The sequence below is a fragment of the Equus caballus genome, chromosome 7 (genome assembly GCF_041296265.1).
Source record: "Equus caballus isolate H_3958 breed thoroughbred chromosome 7, TB-T2T, whole genome shotgun sequence".
Classification (NCBI taxonomy): domain Eukaryota; kingdom Metazoa; phylum Chordata; class Mammalia; order Perissodactyla; family Equidae; genus Equus; species Equus caballus.
Window position 1 is genome coordinate 47,774,505 of NC_091690.1, and position 17,231 is coordinate 47,791,735.

At 44.5% G+C, this 17,231-nt stretch overlaps 1 protein-coding gene across 4 annotated transcripts in view; it reads right to left on the bottom strand.

Moving 5' to 3' along the window:
* Positions 1-17,231, bottom strand: part of LOC100064480 (zinc finger protein 791) — a 62,221-nt gene that overhangs the window by 25,572 nt on the left and 19,418 nt on the right. The window contains exons 2-3 of one of the 4 annotated variants that reach the window (XM_070274003.1): positions 16,459-16,620; positions 14,798-15,050 (exon numbers count right to left, since the gene is read on the bottom strand). The exons of 2 other annotated variants lie outside the window; for them this stretch is intronic. The gene's annotated coding sequence lies outside the window, so the exon portion shown is untranslated. The remainder of the gene's footprint in view (positions 1-14,797; positions 15,051-16,458; positions 16,621-17,231) is intronic. One more of the 4 variants, XM_023645336.2, reaches the window with a different exon arrangement.

The following is a 17,231-nucleotide window of genomic DNA, read 5'->3' on the forward strand; positions in this document are numbered from 1 at the left end:
GTTTTTATTGTTGTTATTTAATCTGACAGATAACCCTTTGTTCAAAGTCATAACAGCAACCACGTATTCCGTAATCCCAGCTTATAGATAATGAAATGAACGACAGCAATGTTATAAGGGACAGGGAGAGAGGACTTGGAATACTCTGTTTGGAGGACCTTGCACATCCAGTAAAGTGCCTCGGGTTAGTTGTAAACTAACTATATAAACTAGCATATAGTGATATGCTAAGAGAGGAAAAAAAATGCAATCAGATAAAATGCTCAATAAAAGGCAAAAAAGGCAGAAGAAAGGTGGAAGACAAAAAAGAAACAACAAAAGCAACAAATAGAAAATAGTGGGGCTGCCCCGTGGCCAATTGGTTAAGTTCACGCGCTCCGCTTCAGCGGTCCAGGGTTTCCCTGGTTCGGATCCTGGGCGTGGACATGGCACCGCTCATCAGGCCAGGTTGAGGGAGAGTCCCACATGCCACAACTAGAAGAACCTACAACTAAAATATACAACTATGTACTGGGGAGATTTGGGGAGAAAAAGCAATTAAAAAAAAAAAAAGAAAGCAAAAGAAGATTGGCAACAGTTGTTAGCTCAGGTGCCAATCTTTAAAAAAAAAAAAGAAAACAGTAAAAAACATAGTAGGTATGAGTCCAACTATATCAGTAATCACTTTAAACATCAATGGTCTAAATACAACAAGGGAAAGAAAAACTGTCACAGCGGATAATAAAATATCATGTAATTCTATGTTGTCTACAAGAATCACACTTGAGATATAAAGACACAGATTAAAAGTAAAGGGATGGAGAAAGATATCCCACTCCAAGACTACAGAAAAGAAAGTTGGCATAGTCACATTAATTTCAGACAAAGCAGACTTCAGAGCAAGGACAATTTCAGAGAGAAAGAGGGGCATTACAGTCATACTGTGTAAGGACGTTTTGGTCAACAACAGAACACACATATGACGGTGGTCCTGTAAGATTAGTACCAGACAGCCTAGGTGTGTAGTAGGCTATAGCCTCTAGGTCTGTGGAAGTGCACTCTGTGATGTTCACACAACGATGAAATCACCTAACAACGTATTTCTCAGAACATATCCCCATTGTTAAGTGATGTATGACTATAGGCAAAAATAAAGGGGTCAAGTCTCCAAGAAGACAGCAATCCTTCCTGTGTATGTGAATAACAACTGTGGTAAAATACAACAGGCAAAAACTGACAGAACGGTAAGGAGAAGTAGATGAATCTACTATCACAGCTGGAGACCATCAACACCTGCCTCCGTGAGTAATTAGCAATTCTGGAAGGCAGAAAATCAGGAAAGACACAGTCAAATTAAAGCGCACCATCAAACAAGTGGATTTAATTGAAATTCATGCAACACTTCATTCAAACACAGCAGAATACACATTTTTCTCAGGTTCACATGGAACATTCACCAAGACAGACCACGAGTACTTGGAGGTTAAACACACTTCTAAATAGCACCTGGGCCAATAGGGGAGTGCCATCAGCAAGATGGTGGAACAGGAGATCTCATTTCCCCATAGTGCACCAATTCTGACAGCCACCCAAGGACGAGAGACTTTGCGGAAGTCTGGGAGCCCAGTGGAAAAGTTCCTGCACACCAGTGGAGCAAAAAATGGGAGAATAGACATTCACGAAGAGGGTAAGAATAACAGTATCATTCTCCCGTGTCACCCCTCCCCGAAGGCAGCATGGCTCATTGCCAAGAGAGACCCCCTCAGCCTAGGGTTCTCCCCATGAGGAGAGTGAGAGCATTGCGATGGAGCATCTGGATTCCCCAGTGGTGTGCGACGCTGCCCGAGAGGCTCACCACTTCCTCGTCTCCCCAAGAACACTGAGGGCATCAGCACGGATGAGTGTCTGAAAGGCCGGGAGCAGGAAGAGTTGCAAGGATCCAAAGCAAACAGAACTCAGCACATGGTTGCAGACACTACTAACCGCTTGCAGACTCCATCAGCAGGCTTGCATTTCTGCCACTTTAGATGTGATGCCTGCAGACACTACCAAGTGGCCAGGAGCACATGCGATGCTCTGCAGCCTCCCTCCCCCACACCCTCCCACGCCTGGCCAGTGCCATGCGTGTGCTCCAGACAGCACATGGAAGCCTCTCCAATGTCTCATAAGCACACACACTCAGCTGGCTCAACTCAGTGGGAATGGAAGAAGAGACACAAACTTGAGCATTTCAGAGGACTGCATCTCAGGAAAGCAAAGAGAAGGCTCTCGGCACCCAGCCCGACTTTGAGGGATCAAACGAAGGCATACAATCTTAAGAATTCCCCCTAAAGAGAGAACAAGATGTGTGAGGCAGGCACATTCACAGAAAAGGTCTGAGAGTGCCTCAGATGCCCCGGCTGGGCTGACTGCTGGAAGCGTTTCTCTCCCAAAGCCAGTCAGTAGAGATTGGAGGAGGTGACTGCTTCTCTAAACGTGAACAGAAACACGAGACTTCAAAGAACCCAAAAACCAAGGAAAAATGACACCACAAGTGAACACAACAATTTTCCAGTAACCTATCCCACAGAAATGGAGATCTACAAACTGCCTGATAAAGATTTAAAAATAATTTTTCTAAGGAAGCTCAGTGAGCTTCATAAGAACACGGATAGATAGTGAAACCAAGAAAACAAGATACGTACAAAATGAGAAGTTTGACAAATAAATAAATATCATAAAGAACCAAACAGAAATTCTGGGGCTGAAGAATACAATAAATGAAATGAAAAATGTAACAGAGAACCTCAAGAGCTGCCTTGATGAATCGGATGGAAGAATCTGTGCACTTGAAGACTGGGCATTTGAAATTATCCAGTTAGAGGAGAAGAAAAGAAAAAAGAATAAAAAGGAATGAAGAAAGCTTATGGGATTTAGCAGACACCAGCAAAAGAAATAATATATGCATTATGGAAATCCCAGAGAAGAGAGAGAAGAGTAGAAAGCTTATTTAAAAGAAATAATGGCTGGGAGGTGGCTGGCCCTGCGGCCGAGTGGTTAAGTTCGCGTGCTCTGCTCTGGCACCCCAAGGCTTTGCCGGTTTGGATCCTGGGCGCAGACATGGCACTGCTCATCAAGCCATGCTGAGGCAGCATCCTACAGAGCACAACCAGAAGGACCACAACTACAATATACAACTATGTGCTGGGGGCCTTTGAGAAGAAGAAGGGTAAAAAAACGGAGAGAGACAGACTGGCAACAGATGTTACTTCAGGTGTCAATCTTTAAAAAAACCAAAAAAACGAAAGAAAGAATGTCTGGAAATTTCACAATCCTTGGGAGGGATACAGACATCCAGTACGTGAAGCTCAAAGATTCTTAAACAGGTTGAACCCAAAGAAGACTTCATGAAGATGCATTATAATCAAATTATCAAAAGTCAAAGACCAAGAGATTTTGAAAGTAGCAAGAGGAAAATGGCAGGTCACATACAAGCGACCCCCCCAGACTATCGACAAATTTCTCAGCAGAAACCTTGAGGACACGAGCAGCATGATATATGCAAAGTGCTGAAATTGCCCACCAAGAATGCTTTATTCAGCAAAGCTGTCCTTCCAAAATGAAGGAAAGAGAAAGACTTCTGCAAACAAACAAGTTGAGATATTTTATCACCACTAGACCTGCCTTACAAGAAATGCTAAAGGGAGTTCTTTGAGCTGAGATCAAAGGATGCTAATTAGTAACATGAAAACATACGAAAGTATAAAACTGGTCAAAGAAACTAAGAGTTGGTTGTTGGAAAAGATAAACCAAATTGACAAACCTTTTGTTAGGCTAAGGAGAAAGAGAAAACATTCAAACTAATAAAATCAGAAATAAAAGATGAGAAATAATAACTGATTCCACAGAAATACAAAGGAATATAAGAGATTATTATGAACAATTATATGCCAACAAATTTAATAACTTAGAAGTATTGGATAAATTCTTACAAACAACCAACCTACTAAGACTGAATCATGAAAATAGAAAGTCTGAATAACTTAATAATGTGTAAGGAGATTAAATCAGTATCAAAAACCTCCCAACAAAGAAAAGTCCACGACCCGATAGCTTCACTGGTGAATTGTATCAAACATGTAAAGAATTAACACTAATCTCTCTCTTGCAATAACTGAGAGAGGAGGGAACACTTCCAAACTTATTTTTATGAGGCCAGTGTTATCCTGATACCAAAGCCAGACAAGGGCACTACAAGAAAAGAAAATTATAAGCCAATATCCCTGATGAACATAGATGTAAAAATGCTCAACAAAAATCCTAGGAAACCAGAAGAGATCCAAGATGGTGCCGTGAGTAGTCCTCTTTGTCTCTCCCCCTTCGAGTCTACAATTATTTGGACACTTATCGCTTAACAAAGGATATCCAGACAGCATCTCAGGACGTCTGAGAGACCCACGCGACTATACATCGGAAGGCGGACGGACTTTCCTCCGGGAGGATGTGGAAATAGGTGAAAACTCTCCGACCCTGACCGAACAGCCTAGTACCCGCAAGTGGCTTTCTTCCAACGGACGCCCCCAGAAGATCAACACACATCTAGGGCAGGAGCGAGCATACAACAGAGGAGCGACGGTGGAAACAGGCGACCAGAACCCTACCTAAACCCCCTGCAATTACTCCTAAACGCAGAGGGAAACTTTGGAGTTGCACACCTGAGCCCGCGGGGAGATCCCGCCTGGTGTTCACGGCGCCCGGAGGGTCCCAGAGAGAGTCGCTGAGGGTACGGAGGTCCCCCAGGTGCCACTGCCTGCACGGTGGGGCTAGGGATTGCTGGAGATCTCCGAGCGGACTGGGGCTGGGTGAAGCTCCAGAGGCCGACTCCGCGCCCCGGAGGGGAAGCTCCAGAGTTCTGCCCAGGCAGCAGACAAAACTCTCTGTCTGCCATTAGCGGAGGGGCCACGCCCAGCATTCATGGCTCCAGGAAAGTCCCGGAGAGAATCCCAGAGGGCGGGGTGACCCCCAGCTGCCATTGCCCGCCCTGTGGGACTAAGGATTGCCGGAGATCTCAGAGCAGACTGGGGCTGGGTGAAGCTCCAGGGGCCGGCTCTGCGCCCCGGAGGGGAAGCTCCGGAGTTCCGCCCGGGCAGCAGACAGGGCTCTCTGTCTGCCATTAGCGGAGGGGCCACGCCCAGCATTCAACTCCGGGAAAGTCCCAGAGAGAATCCCAGAGGGCGGGGTGACCCCCAGCTGCCGTTGCCTGCCCCGTGGGGCTAGGGATTGCCGGAGATCTCGGAGAGGACTGGGGCTGGGTGAAGCTCCAGAGGCCGGCTCTGCGCCCCGGAGGGGAAGCTCCAGAGTTCTGCCCGGGCAGCAGACAAAACTCTCTGTCTGCCATTAGTGGAGGGGCCACGCCCAGCATTCACAATTCCGGGAAGGTCCCGGAGGGAATCCCAGAGGGCGAGGTGACCCCCAGCTGCCGTTGCCCGCCCCGTGGGGCTAGGGATTGCTGGAGATCTCGGAGATCTCGGAGAGGACTGGGGCTGGGTGAAGCTCCAGAGGCCAGCTCCATGGCCCGGAGGGGAAGCTCCAGAGTTCTGCCCGGGCAGCAGACAAAACTCTGTCTGCTATTAGCGGAGGGGCCACGCCCAGCATCCACAATACCGGGAGAGTCCCGGAGAGGAGAATATCAGGCAGGGCAGCAGCTGACCAGCTACTACTGAAATCAGGATCTCCGGCTATCCCCCCAAGACAGGGCAAAGGGCTCCCCGAGTTCCTGGGGAACAGGACTGGGGCTGGGGGGAGTTCCAGCGACCCAGCTCCATAGCCTAGGGGGAAACCCTACAGGCTCACAGCAGCCTCAGGGAAAGCCTCTGCACAGCACTAGTAGAAAGCACCCATCTGGCAGCCACAAGGCTGGAAGACCCTGGGACAAAAGTAGCATAGCTAGGTGAACTAAACACAGACTGTAGAAGATGCCAATAGCTCTCCTGCGACCCATAGTGGACAAGTGAGATTTTGTGGGTGCCGTCAGCGACGGAGCGACAAATATAAGTGATCCCACCCCTGGCCGCTGGAAAAGCCCATAACACCGTTGCAGACCCCAAGGAGGGAGCACATCTAGGTGGGCTGCAACAGTAGGCACCAGCAGCCTGAAGCCCCCCTGTGACGGCCCCCACGGCAGAGGAGGGAATCCAAAGGACCACTGTGACTACAAGGAGGGGCCCAGGCCCAGTTAGCAACTGCGGACAGGGTTCCTGGTTGGTGCAGTATAAACAGCTGCTCCCCCACCGCAGCAGCTGAAACAAGTGAAAGGAGCAACTAAACTCTATCTCTATGCGGAGGCACAAATCAACAACAACAAGCAATATGAAAAAATACATTAAATCTCCAGAACAGAAAGAAAATAACAAATACACAGAAAACAATCCCAAAGAAAATGAGATATACAACCTAAATGATGATGACTTCAAAACAGCCATCATTAAAATACTCAATGAGTTAAGAGAGAATTCTGACTGACAACTCAACGAGTTCAGGAGCTATGTCACAAGAGAGTTTGATACCATAAAGAAGAACCAAACAGAAATATTGGAAATGAAGAACACAATAGAGGAGATTAAGAAAAATCTAGATGCTCTGAACAGTAGGGCCAATAATATGGAGGAAAGAATTAGCAATTTGGAAGATGGCAATATAGAATTGCTGCAGGCAGAGGAGGAGAGAGAAGCAAGACTAAAAAGAAATGAAGAAACTCTCCAAGAATTATCAGACACAATTAGGAGATGCAACGTAAGGATTATAGGTATACCAGAGGGAGAAGAGAAGGAGAAAGGGGCAGAAAGCCTATTCAAAGAAATAATGGCTGAGAACTTCCCAAATCTCATGAGAGAGATGGATCTTCAGGTGACAGAAGCCAATAGATCTCCAAACTTTATCAATGCAAGAAGACCAACTCCACGGCATATAGTAGTGAAGCTAGCAAAAGTCAACGACAAGGAGAAAATACTAAGGACAGCCAGGCAAAAGAAACTAACCTACAAAGGAACCCCCATCAGGCTATCAGCAGATTTCTCAGCAGAAACTTTACAGGCTAGAAGAGAGTGGAATGATATATTCAAAAATCTGAAGGACAAAAACCTACAGCCGAGAATTCTCTACCCAGCGAAAATATCCTTCACATATGATGGAGAAATAAAAACTTTCCCAGATAAACAAAAATTAAGGGAGTTCATTGCCACAAAACCTCCTCTTCAGGAAATTCTCAGGAAAACCCTCATTCCTGAAAAATCCAAAAAAGGAAAGGGGCTACAAAACCAAGAGCAGAGGAGATAAGTAGAAGGACAACAACAGAGAGTAGCAGCTCTTCATCAGAACAGATTAAACCATGGGACGAGAAACAAAGGAAATTGAAGAAAACCGGAAAACAAGACACAAAATGGTAGTGGTAGGCCCCCACATCTCAATAATCACTCTAAATGTAAATGGATTGAACTCCCCAATCAAAAGACACAGAGTGGCAGGATGGATCAAAGAACAAGATCCAACAATATGCTGCCTCCAGGAAACACACCTCAGCCCCAAAGACAAACACAGACTCAGAGTGAAGGGATGGAGAACAATACTCCAAGCTAATAATGAACAAAAGAAAGCAGGTGTCGCTATACTAATATCAGACAAGGTAGATTTCAAAGCAAAACAGATAAAGAAAGACAAAGAGGGACAGTATATAATGATAAAAGGGACTCTCCACCAAGAAGACATAACACTTATAAATATATATGCACCCAACACAGGAGCACCAAAATTTGTAAAGCAACTCTTAATAGAACTAAAAGAAGACATCAACAACAATACAATAATAGTAGGGGACCTCAACACACCATTAACACCAATGGACAGAACATCCAGACAGAAAATCAACAAGGAAATAATAGAATTAAATGAAAAATTAGATCAGATGGACTTAATAGATATATATAGAACACTTCATCCAAAAACAGCAGGTTACACATTCTTCTCAAGTGCACATGGAACATTCTCAAGGACTGACCATATTTTGGGAAACAAAGCAAACATCAATAAATACAAGAGAGTTGAAATAATATCAAGCATCTTTTCTGATCATAACGCTATTAAACTAGAAATCAACTACAAGAAAAAAGCAGAGAAAGGTGCAAAAATGTGGAGACTAAACAGCACGTTGCTGAACAAACAATGGATCATTGACGAAATTAAAGAAGAAATCAAATATTATCTGGAGACAAATGAAAATGAGAACACGACATACCAAATCATTTGGGATGCAGCAAAAGCAGTCCTAAGAGGGAAATTCATCGCAATACAGGCTCACCTCACTAAACAAGAAAAAGCTCACATAAGCAACCTCAAACGACACCTAACAGAACTAGAAAAAGAAGAACAAACACAGCCCAGAGTCACTAGAAGGAGGGAAATAATAAAAATAAGAGCAGAAATAAACGATATTGAAACAAAAAAGACAATAGAAAGGATCAATGAAACAAAGAGTTGGTTCTTCGAAAGAATTAACAAAATTGACAAACCCTTAGCCAGACTCACCAAGAAAAGAAGAGAGAAATTGCAAATAAATAAAATTAGGAATGAGAGAGGAGAAATCACAACAGATACCAATGAAATACAAGAGATCATAAGAGAATACTATGAAAAACTATATGCCAACAAATTGAACAACCTGGAAGAAATGGACAAATTCCTAGACTCCTACAATCTCCCCAAACTGAATCAGGAAGAAATGGAGAATCTGAATAGGCCAATCACAAGTAAGGAAATAGAAACGGTAATCAAAAACCTCCCCCAAAATAAGAGTCCAGGGCCAGACGGCTTCTCTGGAGAATTCTACCAAACATTCAAAGAAGACTTAATACCTATTCTTCTCAAACTGTTCCAGAAAATTGAGAAAGACGGAGTACTCCCTAACACATTCTATGAAGCCAACATCACTCTGATCCCCAAACCTGACAAGGACAACACAAAGAAGGAGAACTACAGGCCGATATCACTGATGAACATAGATGCAAAAATCCTCAACAAAATTTTGGCAAACCGAATACAGCAATACATCAAAAAGATTATACACCATGATCAAGTGGGATTTATACCAGGGACACAGGGATGGTTCAACATCCGCAAGTCAATCAACGTGATACACTACATCAACAAAATGAAAAACAAAAACCACATGATCATCTCAATAGATGCAGAGAAAGCATTCGACAAGATCCAACACCCATTTATGATAAAAACCCTCAATAAAATGGGTATAGAAGGAAAGTACCTCAACATAATAAAGGCCATATATGACAGACCCACAGCCAACATCATACTCAATGGACAAAAACTGAAAGCCATCCCTCTGAGGACAGGAACAAGACAAGGGTGCCCACTTTCACCACTCCTATTCAACATAGTACTGGAGGTGCTGACCAGAGCAATTCGGCAGGAAAAAGAAATAAAAGGAATCCAAATAGGTAACGAAGAAGTAAAACTCTCACTGTTTGCAGACGACATGATCCTATATATAGAAAACCCCAAAGAATCCATAGAAAAACTATTAGAAATAATCAACAACTACAGCAAAGTAGCAGGGTATAAAATTAACGTGCATAAATCAGTAGCATTTCTATACACTAACAATGAACTAACAGAAAAAGAACTCAAGAACTCAATCCCATTCACAATCGCAACGAAAAGAATAAAATACCTTGGGATAAACTTAACCAAGGAAGTGAAGGATCTATACAATGAAAACTACAAGACTTACTTGAAAGAAATTGACGATGACATAAAGAGATGGAAAGACATTCCATGCACATGGATTGGAAGAATAAACATAGTTAAAATGTCCATACTACCTAAAGCAATCTACAGATTCAATGCTATCCCAATCAGAATCCCAAGAACATTCTTCACAGAAATTGAACAAACAATCCTAAAATTCATATGGGGCAACAAAAGACCGCGAATTGCTAAAGCAATCCTGAGCAAGAAAAACAAAGCCGGCGGAATCACAATCCCCGATTTCAAAACATACTACAAAGCTACAGTGATCAAAACAGCATGGTACTGGTACAAAAACAGGTCCACAGATCAATGGAACAGAATTGAAAGCCCAGAGATAAAACCACACATCTATGGACAGCTAATCTTCGACAGAGGAGCAGAGGGCCTACAATGGAGAAAAGAAAGTCTCTTCAACAAATGGTGCTGGGAAAACTGGACAGCCACATGCAAAAGATTGAAAATTGACCATTCTTTTTCACCACACACCAAAATAAACTCAAAATGGATCAAAGACCTAAAGATTAGGCCTGAGACAATAAGTCTTTTGGAAGAGAATATAGGCAGTACACTCTTTGACATCAGTTTCAAAAGAATCTTTTCAGACACTATAACTTCTCAGTTGAGGGAAACAATAGAAAGAATAAACAAATGGGACTTCATCAGACTAAAGAGCTTTTTCAAGGCAAGGGAAAACAGGATTGAAACAAAAAAACAGCTCACTAATTGGGAAAAAATATTTACAAGCCACTTATCCGACAAAGGGTTAATCTCCATAATATACAAAGACCTCACACGGCTTAACAACAAAAAAACAAACAACCCGATCACAAAATGGGCAGAGGACATGAACAGACATTTCTCAAAAGAAGATATGAATATGGCCAATAGACACAGGAAAAGATGTTCATCATCGCTAATCATCAGGGAAATGCAAATCAAAACTACACTAAGATATCACCTTACCCCCGTTAGACTGGCAAAAACATCCAAAACCAAGAGTGACAAATGTTGGAGAGGTTGTGGAGAAAAAGGAACCCTCATACACTGTTGGTGGGAATGCAAACTGGTACAGCCACTATGGAAAACAGTATGGAGATTTCTCAAAAAGTTAAAAATAGAAATACCCTATGACCCAGCCATCCCATTACTGGGTATCTATCCTAAGAACCTGAAATCAGAAATCTCAAGAGTTCGTTGCACCCCTATGTTCATCGCAGCATTATTTACAATAGCCAAGACGTGGAACCAACCTACATGCCCAGAAACTGATGATTGGATAAAGAAGATGTGGTATATATACACAATGGAATACTACTCAGCCATAAAAAAAGACAAAATTGGCCCATTCACAACAACGTGGATGGACCTCGAGGGTATTATGTTAAGCGAAATAAGCCAGTCAGAGAAAGACGAACTCTATATGACTCCACTCATAGGTGGAAGTTAGTATATTGATAAGGAGATCTGATGGGTGGTTACCAGGGAAAAGGGGGGGTGGGGGGAGGGCACAAAGGGGGAAGTGGTGTACCCACAACATGACTAACAAAAATGTACAACTGAAATCTCACAAGGTTGTAATCTATCATAACATTAATAAATAGTAAAGTTCCAAAAAAAAAACAAAAACAAAAATCCTAGGAAACCAAATTCAACAGCACATTAAAAGGCTTATACAACATGACCAAGTTGCATTTACCCCTAGGATGCAAGGATGGTTCAACATATGCAAATCAATAAATGTGTTACACTAAGTTAACAAAAGGAAGGATAAATATAATATGATCATCTCAATAGATGCAGAAAAAGCATTTGACAAAATTCAATATCCTTTCATGATAAAAACTCTAAAGAAACTAAGTATAGAAGGAATGCACCTCATCATAATAAAAGCCATATATGACTAGCCCACTGCTAAAATCATACTGAATGGTGCGGAAGTGACCTCTGCCAGAACAATGGCACCTGGCAAGGGACTGAGGAGAGAGGAGAGCACCCCCTGCTGCTGTCAGGCTATGCCAGAGGGCTCAGGCTTGGCTCCATCAGGCCTCAAGGAGGACTCAGTAGCCAATCTGAGCTCATAGGGTGCTGTTTCCAGGTCTCAAGGCATAACAGGCAGCTGGGTGGAGAGTCACATGCTCAGGGCTGAGGATAGCCTCTATTTTCAGGAGCACGTGGTACCCAGTGGTAACCGCAGCTCTAATGGCATATAGTGTGGGCCGAAGAGGGCAGTTTCTTGCATAGAAGTAAAATTTATAAACAAAGAATATGTTGCCTTCCAAACATCAAAACAACCCAGGAGATGTTGTGGGTGCTGAGAGGGACAATAGCTACTTCTTCACCGTGCCAGGGAGGGAGTGGCCCCTTGTTTACCAAATAATTTTGAGGAAATTAACCAAGGTGTCAGGGCATCTCCCTTTATGTGTGGGTTATGGCCCATCTGCCTTTTGTGAGCTCCTCTGTCTACGAGCTCCTAGGACTACTTGTATGTCCTGAATGAATGTCAAATGAACTTCCGCAGAAGAGGTGGTCGCTAGCGTCATGTCATTCCTGTGCTCCTGGAGCAAGGGGGATGCAGTTCAGACCCTGCCAGCAGAGGCTGTGTGCACTAGCAATGGTGGTGAGGTTCCCCGAGGGTAACCCAGTAAAGGGGCACCACATCCCTTCAGAGGGAAGGCCAAGTGCAGCTGAGAGGCTGTGGCACAGGACTGGACAGAACAGACTTAGCTGAATCTGTGAGGGCAGGATATTTATCAATTGCTGATTGGTTCTGGTCAGTAATTTCCACACTGTGGGGACTGGGGACAGAGGTCTGTGTAGAGCAACCACAGCCTCGAGTTGAGGTGAACCACTCTGAGGGGTCAGTCGTTCTTTCCAGGTTTAATAACAGGACAAATCAGGCTGTTAAAAGAAGCACTGGGAATAATCAACCCATCACTAACTAGGTTTTCTATATAGTTCTCAATCCTTCAAGGCCCTGGGTAATTTACATTGGGCCAGTTAACTACTTGATTTGTGGGGTAAAGTCCCTGGGGTTCTATTTTGCCAAGACAGTTTGTAAGTGGCAAAGACTTCATTTAATTTTAATTCTTGCTCATTGGATCCGAGTTTCCCAGCTCAACGTGGGATATTTTAGGACAACAGGTGTTATGACCATGGAGAGTTTAGGCAAAAGAATAGTTGACTGATGTTTAAGGTGAGACATGCCTATTTGTCCCCTATTTTATAGTCAGAAACTCCCCTAAGATCATCAAGGGCACCTTACCTAAATTTAGTGGGATTCCAATATAACCGTAATTTGAGACCTAGTATTGATTATTTGCATGAAGGTTTCTGAATTAGTGTATTACATCAGACAGCAAAATTAACTCAGACCCTATGTTATAGAGGCCCAGAAGCCAAGCAGTGTACCTCTATCTGTTTTGTTGTGTAAATTCTTTTAGTATATTTCGGATTTCCAATTGGGTCAAATAATGGACCTTTGTTTCAGTATTTTTTCTTTTGTTCCCTCCCTCCTGTCCTTCTCTGTTCTGTTTTTTTTTTTTTTTTTTGTCACTGGATAAACTTGGGGAATAGGTGTTCTCTTTACCCCAGTATTTATATATTTTTTCCTCCCGAGAGCCACAAAACAGTCCCATCAGAGTTACGAATTTCCCCCATGACAACTGGTTGTTTTATACGGTTTAAGGACCCTTGACTTAAGCCATGTTTGAACTAATCCCTTAACTGTGCCACAGGGGAGCCATGGATGTTGTCCCCTACAACCCTGAGAATCAGCATCTTTGTGGCAGTAGAGGCAGTGGCAGCAGCACAGATACTGAAAGGTGCTGGGGAGCCCCCTGGTGTTAGGAGTGTGGACTCAGCCTGCCATCAGCTGCCTGCGTTTCCCCCTCTCTTCTCTTTCTCTTGCACAGGGTATAGTCCCCTCTCCCACCTCCACTCCCAGGGTATGTTGGGGCCAACCTAGGCTCTATCATAGCTTCACTCTAAGACACACATAAATCTTGACAAAGACATCGACCCGTGACTACTTTACGGAGGGCCCCAATCCCATACTCCTGCTCCTAAATGCCTAGGAATTTTCAAAACTGCCAACTCTGGTCGCTGAATCTAGAACTGAGGTTGGTGGGTCAACAATGCAACACGGGGCAGCACAGCTCACAGCACGGGCTCCCCAGCAAGCAGCAGCCAGCAGTGCACGCCTCAAGTTTGGTCAAGCAAAGAATCTTCTCAGGGGCAGGGCAAGAGCTCTGCACACAGGCAGGGGCTGGGGTGGTGGGAATGTCCTGCCTGCTCTAGAGGAGAGAGCACCCAGGCTTCTCCTCAGCTTGTCCAGGTGGGGGCACGAGGGGAAGAGGGTGGGTGAGGCTTAAGCTGTGAGCAGTCACCCAAAATGTGGAGTCTGACTGCTCACTACAAGGACAAACATGGGTAAGAAAAAAAATGCATTTTCAATGGTTTGTTTTTATATAAAGAAACACTAACAGGGGTTCAAAAATGATCAAAACTGTATTTGGGGGTGGCTGGAGTACCAGTGCAGGAGGGGACCAGGATATGTGGGCAGTGAGTCTTCTTAAGTTAGTCTTTGCTGTCTTACAGATTTATTTAAAGTAAATACAGAAATTTATATACACCATGTTTTAATATTTACTAATCTTTAATTTTAACTTTTGTACATAGGAAACTATTCTAGGATTTAATTCCTTTAAACACTAACAGTTACAAAAGTGTAAGCCACAAAATGAAAATTTTCAAATGTCTTTCTAACTAAAAGGACATGCAGCATCTTAGTTTTTCCTTCCCCAATATCTCACATTGGGGTATTTTCAGGAATAAGCACCATATTATAATGCAATAGGGGTCTGAGTTTAGCTCCTTGAACGTAGTAGGATTTTCAAAGATTTACATAAGTTTTCCTCACATCAATTAAAATAAGAATTCAATCGTTTTAGCTTTTTAAATTTCAAAGTTCTCTAGGGACATGCACATAGAAACACTGATGTAAAAATGAAAAATGTACCTGAGACCTTCAATACACTCATCTCACATCTCGAGGTTCTCTTGCCTAACAGGAATAAAAATTCGATTTAGGGGGCTGGCCCCGTGGCCGAGTGGTTAGGTTCGGGCACTCTGCTGCAGGCGGCCCAGTGTTTCGTTGGTTCGAATCCTGGGCGCGGACATGGCACTGCTCGTCGAGCCACGCTGGGGCGGCGTCCCATATGCCACAACTAGAAGGACCCACAACGAAGAATATACAACTATGTACCGGGGGGCTTTGGGGAGAAAAAGGAAAAAATAAAATCTTTAAAAAAAAAGAAAAATTCGATTTAGTTCTACAATTTTATTGCCTTACTAACATCACATCTCTCAATCAACTTACATTTTTTAAGCCCAAGAACCAAAATCTCACATAGGGAATAAAATTATAAAGTGTTACGGGGAAGCAGCGGCACATGGCTGCTGCACTAGTCCATCGATAAAGGAATCCAAAGGGAAGAAACACGAACACTGGAACCAGCTCAGAGGAGCAGCCTGCTTCCCACAGGACAGAAGGAAAGCCACAGTCAGAAGGTCCCGTGTTCCTGACTCTCCTGGTGGAGACAGAGCCCTGGAGGGGGTCAGTCCCTGGAGAAGGAGGGGAGGGCACCTGAGCAGCCACAGGAAGGAGCTCTGGGAGCTCCACACACCCTCCTCTCCCCAGGGAACAGTGCACATGCTCCCTCTCTCAGGCTCCATTCTCACAGTGAGGAAACTCACCTGCATTCAGTTTAAGGTTCTGACCCAAATGGACCCCCAGATTAATGGGCCCTAATCCAGGACCCAGAGCTCCTGACTCTCACAGACTTTCTCAGTGTAAACAAATTACTCTCTGAGTGCACCTGCTCTGTGGATGCAAAACTCCAACTATGTCTAGAAACAGGCCCAAGGAATCCAGAGTGACAACCTCAGAAAGGGCGTCACTCCCCACCCCGTGAGCACGTGCACCCCCAGCTTTCCAGGGCTCTGCAGCTCCTCTCAGGATAAAGGCTCCTTCCATGGGGGTGTGAGCAGCAGGACACCTGCAGGGGAGGCTCCCCAGGAAGAACAGCTGGGCCTTCAAGGCCTTCCCTCTGCAGGCTCAAGGGGGCCTCAGCTCAGACTCACTGCCCTCAGGCCTCTGCCCCTACTGGAGTTTTTCTGGACCATCACTGATACCTTAATAGACACAAATCCAGTGTTTGAAGAATCCAGAAAAATCACACAAACCCAGTGTTCATGTGTAAACGACGAAGAGAATTCTAAGGCATTTTTCTAGTTCAACAAGAAAATGCACAAGTATTTATTACCTTCAGAAAATACTAATATTGTTATTTCCATGGTAAAAGTTGTTTTATAAACAATTAATTGTATTTGAACACATTTGGTGTTCAAATCTAAGCCTTGGAATTCCATTTGTAATCAACCCCACCACCCTCTCCCTCAAAAAAAAAATATTACTACACTTGATCAGGGGAGGAAAAAAGAGAAACAAGAAATGTCAACACATGTAATGTAAAACTGGAATACGTAATTTTTCTGAAATCCAGTTTTTCTTGCTTCTTTGGAAATATACTGTCTTTCAGGCCCTATTGATTAAATATTTTACATTTATTGAAAAATGGAGACGTATAAAAAAATGAATGTCTTTTTAAGGTGACATACCGAGGGAAGGACAGTGCTGACAGGACAGATCACCCAGGAAAGTTTCCAAAGAGGAAGCTGCCCCCAGAGGACTTCCCACAGGATGTTTGCGCCCAGGAAGACCCTGGGGAGACGCACGAGGGTATCATACAACGTAGTTCCAGGTGGTTATTCGCTGCTTTCCTTTCATGTAAAATATCAACAGACAAAAAAAAAACCTTGTAAAAAAGCCATCATTGACTATGGGAAACTGACAAAAGATCGGGTGTTTGAAACGCACCACGGAGGACAGACAGCTGATAAAGATGCTGTGAATCAGAGAGGGGAAGTTGGTGTTTGGGAATGCGGGCGGGGGGGGTGAGGGGGATCTGGAAATTTAGGGATTTATTGCCAGTCCTAGGAAGAGCTAGGCCGGGAGAAGAGGGAGATTTGAGACTCTGCTCCCCAAACATTCAGACAACTCGGGAGAAGACAGGTCCCACCTGAGGAGAAAGGAGGCCATGGGGACCCACAGATCGCAGCCCCTCCGCGCATGGACCCCGGAGCCCGAGGCCCGACTGTCCTGCGGGCCCTCCCGCGGGCCCCGCACCGTCTGCGACACGCGGGGCTGCGGGCGCACAGCGGCCCAGAGACGCTCCGGCCCAAGTCGCCGCGCGCAGGGACCACAGAACGCCCGGGGCCCGGCTGCCGGCCCCGCCCCCACGCTGCGGCCGGAGGGGCCTGAGGGCCGAGCGGCGCCACCGCGGACTCGGGGCTGCAGACCCCGGAGGGGACCGCTGGAGGCCGGGCCCGCC